The sequence below is a fragment of the Hyla sarda genome, chromosome 12 (assembly GCF_029499605.1).
Source record: "Hyla sarda isolate aHylSar1 chromosome 12, aHylSar1.hap1, whole genome shotgun sequence".
Taxonomy (NCBI): Eukaryota; Metazoa; Chordata; class Amphibia; order Anura; family Hylidae; genus Hyla; species Hyla sarda.
In genome coordinates this window covers 53421363-53428443 of record NC_079200.1, presented here as the reverse complement: position 1 = coordinate 53428443, position 7081 = coordinate 53421363, and the positions used below count along the sequence as shown (strand labels likewise).

The window sequence follows — 7081 nt, the reverse complement described above, 5'->3', positions numbered from 1 at the left end:
CCCCCCCCCCCTTCCGACAGACGTCTGTCCAGCTGTTGCAAAACTACAACTCCAAGCATGCCCTGACAGCAAATGATATTACACATACTGAGTATAAACAAATATAACACACCCACAGGGAGTAGTGTCATTTCATTTAAAAAATGCTATAAAAAAAAAATCCCTTAGGTAACAGTCATGCAGAATATGTTAAAAAGCTTTTTTGGGTTTCAGCCAATCAGAGAACAGCACTGCTCAAATAGAACTCCCAGGAGGTAACAGCGTGTCACACATGTGATGTCATAACCATTGTCCACCAGAGAGCAGCACTGAGCAGAAATAACACAGCTCCTGCTCATTCTTCATCAGTGAGGGGCCGATGCTGGACACTGTAGGCGCGCGGGAATGTGAAGTTGAATACATCACTGTGATTGGTAAGTGTCACATTGCTGTGTCCAAAAGGTCTTTAGTGCAGTTCCATGTGCATTTCTATAATAACCATGTAAATAATCTATCTTTTGTTTTCCTATCTTAGATGCACTATTTCCAGGATGTGGAGTAGCATTTCCGGACTATCAAGACGTTGTAATAAGGCACATATTTCCGGACTTACAGCAAGAAGTTGGATGAAGGCATAAACCCTCGAATCACGCACATACACAGTCACTTTGCCCAAATTCTAGAGGTAACCTCCTTTAGTATGCCCAGAGGAAGGGCAATACAGTAGCCATGGATTCCCTACAGGTTTCCTCCCCTCTGGAGGTTTTTCCTGTCCTGAGTTAGTTACTGTACGCTCTTTGTGAGTGATGGAAGGTTACATAAATCCCTACACAAACATTTTAATAAATAATAAAGTTCCCCTGTTTTTAAACCGTTCTTTGACTTGTTTGACTCATTTATTTTATTTCTGTGTGTGAAAAATTGTGAAATTTTTTTTTAAGTGTCCAAAGCATGCCTCAGCAGGCATCACGCGCAAACCCCTGGGGGGTCCTGAGAACACCCCCCCCCCCCCCATGTCAGCGATCAGTTCAATTCAGACCGGCCATCTGCGGCGATTCTGGGTCATACGGGTCTCCAGTGACCGGGAAAATAAGGAGGATCGGGGGTGTCTAAGACACCCCCGATCCCCTTGAAGGCATAGGAGTAACAGACAGCTGTTTGGGCATGCTGGGATATGTAGTATTGCAAGATTTAGAGGGGTACAGTTTGGAGATCACTGTGCAGATCAGTACATGTTGAGAGTTGCAATTTTGCAACAGCTGGAGGCACACTGGTTGGAAAATACTGAGTTAGGTAACAGAACCTAACTGAAGGTTTTCCAACCAGTGTGCCTCCAGATGTTGCAAAAGTACAACTCCCAGCATGCACTGTCTGTCAGTGCATGCTGGGAGTTGTAGTTTTGCAACAGCTGGAGGTTTGCCCCCCCCCCCCACACACACACACACACACTCACACACACATGTTTTTTACCCCTTATGAAAAGGAAAAGTTGGGGTCTACACCAGCCTGTATGTGTAAACAAATTAAAATTTTTACACTAACATGCTGGTGTTGCCCCATACTTTTTATTTTCACAAGAGGTAAAAGGAAAAAAGACCCCCAAAATTTGTAACACAATTTCTCCTGAGAGGGTGTAAAATGCTCTGCCGACACACAACAAGGCTCAAGAGTTAAAGTGTACTATGTACATTTGAAGCCTAAATTGGTGATTTGCACAGGGGTGGCTGATTTTATAGTGGTTCTGACATAAACGCAAAATAAATAAATAAATACCCACGTGTGACCCCATTTTGGAAACTACACCCCTCACGAAACGTATTAAGGGGTATAGTGAGTTTTAACACCCCACGGGTGCTTGACAATTTTTCATTAAAGTTGGATAAGAAAATGAAAAAAAACAATTTTTTAACTAAAATGCTGGTGTTACCCTAAATTTTTCATTCCCACAAGGGAAAATGGGAAAAAAAGCCCCCCAAAAATTTGTAACCCCATTTCTTCTGAGTAAGAGCATTCCCCATATGTGGATGTCAAGTGCTCTGCGGGCGTACTACACTGCTCAGAAGGAAGGGAGCGCCATTGGGATTTTGGAGAGAAAATTTGTCCGGAATTGAAGGCCTCGTGTGTCTACAAAGCCCCCATAGTGCCAGAACAATTTGCCCCCCCCCCCACATGTGACTCCATTTTGGAAACTAAACCCCTCACGGAATGTAATAAGGGGAGCAGTGAGCATTTACGCCCCACAGGTGTCTGACAGATTTTTGGAACAGTGGTCCGTGAAAATGAAAAATTAAATATCCCTTTTAGGAATTAGGAAGTGAGTGTAGGCATGCGTTAATAGGGGATAAGATTTCTAGGGTGGAGTACCCCTTTAACCCCTTCCCGACCCATGGCATACATGTATGCCATGGGTCAGCTCCCATTCTATAACGTGGGGCCACGGCGTGGCCCCTCGTCATAGCGGGTCGGGCCTGGCACCTAGCAATGGCCAGGACCCGTGGCTAATAGCGCGCGGCAGTGATCGCGGTACCGCACGCTATTAACCCTTTAGACGTGGCGTTCAAAGTTGAATGCTGCATCTAAAGTGAAAGTAAACTAATGCCGGTTAGCTCAGGGAGCTGCTCGCGATCGCCGCGGCAAAATCGCGGCATCCCGAACAGCTTACAGGACAGTCGGAGGATCCCTACCTGCCTCCATGCTGTCCGATCGCCGAATGACTGCTCCGTGCCTGAGATCCAGGCAATAGCACTCAAGCGGCAGAATCATTGATCATTGGTTTCCTATGAGAAACCAGTGATCAATGTGAAAGATCAGTGCGTGCAGTGTTATAGGTCCCTATGGGACCTATAACACTGAAAAAAAAAAAGTGGAAAAAAAAGTGAATAATGATCATTTAACCCCTTCCCTAATAAAAGTTTGAATCACCCCCCTTATCCTATTTAAAAAAAAACAGTGTAAATAAAAATAAAAATAAACATATGTGGTATCTTCGCGTGTGGAAATGTCTGAATTATAAAAATATATTATTTCTTAAACCATACGGTCAATGGCGTATGCGCAAAAAAATTCCAAGGTCCAAAAAAGCGTATTTTTGGTCACTTTTTATATCATGAAAAAATAAATAAAAAGCGATCAAAAAGTCCAATCATTACAAAAATGGTACCGCTAAAAACTTCAGATCACGATGCAAAAAATGAGCCCTCATACCATCCCATACACAGAAAAATAAAAAAGTTATAGGGGTCAGAAAATGACAATTTTAAACATATAAATTTTCCTGCATGTAGTTATGTTTTTTTCCAGAAGTACAATAAAATCAAACCTATATAAGTAGGGTATCATTTTAACCGTATGAACCTACAGAATAAAGAGAAAGTGTAATTTTTACCGAAAAATTTACTGCGTAGAAACGGAAGCCCCCAAAAGTTACAAAATTGTGTTTTTTCTTCAATTTTGTTGCCCAATGATTTTATTTCCGTTTCTCTGTAGATTTTTGCGTAAAATGACTGATGTCATTGCAAATTTGAATTGGTGGCGCAAAAAATAAGCCATGATATGTATTTTTAGGTGCAAAATTGAAAGAGTTATGGTTTTTTAAAGGTAAGGAGGAAAAAATGAAAGTGCAAATATGGAAAAACCCTGGGTCATGAAGGGGTTAAGAAATTAAAAAGTTAGTGTAGGCATGCCTTACAAGCAGGTAGAAAAAGAACAGTTGGGAGAAATGGCTGGATGCAAAGCAAAGTTTTGTTGGGACAGATTTTGGGTGTGTTCTCGCCCATTAAAAAATGTACTTTAGGGGGCGTGTCTAGCCATGGTTGTATGAGGACGTGCTGCTGAGGAGCTCCTGCCTGCCGTTAGCTATTTTTGCCCTTCTTGTGCCGTGCCTATGGGGAATAGATCGAGGAACAAAAAGAAGAAGGTCTCTGGCATCCCCCCACCACTTCCCATGTCTCTCGACACTTACTTTACCCGGGCCCAGCCCTCCCGCACGGGGACCCCGCTGCCTGCTCTGATGCCCGGCGCCATCTTGGAACAGCGGAGCGGTACAAGCACGGCCCCTCCGGCAGCCACGGCTCTGATACAAGGCCGCACTGAAGAGGAGTGCGCCCGCCCTCGAGATCATCACTGCTCACCTCCGGAGCGTTCCGGTGCTACTCCGGCCATCCCTTCTGAAGCGCTGCGTCCTACGGCTCCTGCCCCTGCTCTCCAGCCCTCCGGCTCTCCCAGGCAGCAAGGTGGCGGCACGCAGCAGGCCCACCTTCCTGACGTGGCTCCCGCTCTGCTGGTGTGCGGTCTAGAGCCTGGACCCTCACGGAGCCAGGTAAGAGGAACCCCTGAGAGACCCCCAGCCATGGAGGTTCTTCCTGTCAGCGGTCCCCCCACATTGGACTTGCTCACAGGGGACACCCTGTTAACCCCCACGGTACCTCATCTACAGCCTCCACTAGGCCCATCCCCACCCTCCTGGAGGGGCACTACGGCTATGCTGCATCTGGATGTCTCTCTCCTGAGACCCGAGGGGGCTTCTCCCCCAGGGTCTCCCCAAGTACCTCCTGCCTTCCTACCGCCACCATCTCTATTACCTGCTGGCCTGGCAGCTGGGTCACCTTCCCCCTCATGGGTGTCTGGCTCTTCCTGGGCTGCTGGCTCACATTCTGCCTCATCATCTCCTGCAGGGTCTGCACTAGCTGCCTCCCCTCCGGCCTCTGCACCTTCCAGCCAGGGGCCATCACCCTCGCCCCCTCCTGGCCCTCAACTGCCTCTCACACACCAGGAGGAAGCCTGCAGCTTGGATGCCAACCCACCACTTTTCCGCTCTTAATGCATTGCGATGTGGTAGTGCCTCCTGCCATTGCGGCCTCTGCTCCTATCACTCTGGCCGACCTACAGTCGTTGGTACAGTCTCTCCCAACTAAAGATGATATCTCTACACTGACCCGACAGGTGGTCCTCGAATGCAAGCAAGAATTTGCACAACTACGTTCAGAACTTTCCTCTGTGTCCGCCAGGGTGGAGACCGTGGAGGCGGCACAGGACTCTAATTTAACCTCCCTTCAGGCTTTGCAGGATGTAGTGAGTGGCCACACTGACCAATTGTTCCATCTTCAGCAACAATTGGATGATATTGAAAATCGTAGCCGCAGGAACAACATCAGAATCCGTGGTTTGCCAGAGGCGGTGTCATCTGGGGAGCTGTGGGAGGCCCTTCCTGCTATTTTCAATGACCTCCTAGACAGGCCTCCTGAGGCGCACATAGAGATGGACCGAGCACATAGAGCTCTGCGCCCACCGAGCTCTGACGACCGCAATCCAAGAGACGTAATCTGCCGGATACACTTTTATGCCCTGAAGGAGGACATTTTGCAATGTGCGAGAAGACGTCGACAGATCACCTACAAGGACGTCCCTGTCCAGTTGTACCCCGATCTCTCATGCCATACACTGGCCCAACGAGCTGCTCTTAAGCCCCTTCTGCAGGTCCTGCGTGACAGGGACATTCTGTACCGCTGGGGTTTTCCTTTCTCCCTCACAGTGCGCAATAGGGGGCGCGTGGTGTCCCTGCGCTCTCCGGAGGATCTTCCCAGCTTTCTCCAAGCCCTGGATTTACCTGAGGTGGTGCTTCCGGAATGGCCTATGTTGCATTCCCCTCCGTTCCAACGGCCAGTCCCGCCCCCTGCTTCACCTCCGGCAAGAGCCCCTCGCTCTGGACTCCCTCCTAGAGACTCTCGCGGACCCCGAGTGGCCCCTCAGTCTCGCCAGTCGCAGCTGCCCTCGGTGGCTGCTGCTTCTCGTAGGGCCTCGCAACCTCCCACTTGATCTTTCCACTAGAAATGTGCTATTTAGCAGTTGATTGCTCATTTTTATTAATGTTATCTTCTGGTGCTACTGATAGTTGCCATTTGGGGATTTGGGATTATTGTATTAGAAACTGTAATGTCACTATTCTCTCCCCAGTGCCTCTAATTGTGCTTTTTGTATGTTTTTCCCCCTTTTCATCTGACTCATTTTCATTGTCCTCTAGCACTTTTGGGCTCTTTTCAGCTACTGTTACATATTCAGCAGTGTAGTGGGTTCTGTCTCTCTCGCTACCTGACTAACTTTACCCCCCTATAGGTATAGGGCTCCTGGGGACGATCTGGTCCTTGGGACTTCTTCCCTCCTTTACTACTTATTGTTCTTGTTAGTTTCCGCAGCAGTAGTCTCTTCTCTCTGTCTGTCTACTGCTTATTTCGTTACCCCTCTTTTTTCTTTTCTTTTCTTCTTTCTCTTCTCTCTTGTTTTGTTGGTCTGTCTTGTGTAGGTGTTTGCTGCTCTTGTTGTGTACTTGTTCTCCTTTTGTGTTGCTCCTTTTTGTTTTTCCCCCTTGTCTTATCCCTGTGTTTTGTTTCCCCCCCCCTTTTTTTTTTTATCTGACCCCCTATAATAGCACCTCATTCCTGTACTAACTCTGGTTTTTTGTTTTCTCTCGGTTTCTCTGAGTTTCTCATGGCGGATCTCAATATTATTTCTTTTAATGCCAAAGGTCTCAACACCCCGGAAAAAAGGGCTCAGATCCTTCACCATTGTCACAAGCAACGGGCTCATCTGGTATGTTTTCAAGAGACACATTTTAAGGTAGGCCACACACCCTCTCTCAAACATCCACACTACACCTCCTGGTTCTGTGCTGACAATCCTCTGTCCAGATCCTGTGGGGTGGCGATTGCCATTCACAAGTCTCTTCCCCATCAGGTTCTGAACTGTACGATTGCCCCGGATGCACGTTACTTAATCCTTTCTTTAAGTATTGGGGGACACGAATTCACGATTCTTAATATCTACTGCCCGAATCTCCAACAGATCCCCTTTTTGCTTGACTTTATTGATGTTGCTCTCCCGCTACTTAGGGGCACTGTTGTCTTATGTGGTGACCTTAATCTTACTTTGGACCCCACATTGGATAACTCCACAGGCCGATCTACTATCTCTTATTCTGCTATCAAGCAGCTGAAGAGGGCGTTTCTCACGTTGCAGCTCTGCGATGTGTGGCGGCTTCTCCACCCGTCCGACAAGGACTATAGTTTTTATTCTACCCCCCATATTTCCTACAGCAGGATCGATTATA

The 7081-nt window shown here is 47.3% G+C and overlaps 1 long non-coding RNA gene across 1 annotated transcript; it reads left to right on the top strand.

Moving 5' to 3' along the window:
- The first annotated feature begins 302 nt into the window (after positions 1-302).
- LOC130296873 (uncharacterized) lies at positions 303-856 on the top strand. The gene is made up of 2 exons (XR_008849323.1): positions 303-413; positions 515-856. It is a non-coding gene; the product is annotated as an uncharacterized LOC130296873 (long non-coding RNA).
- The last annotated feature ends 6225 nt before the right edge of the window (positions 857-7081 follow it).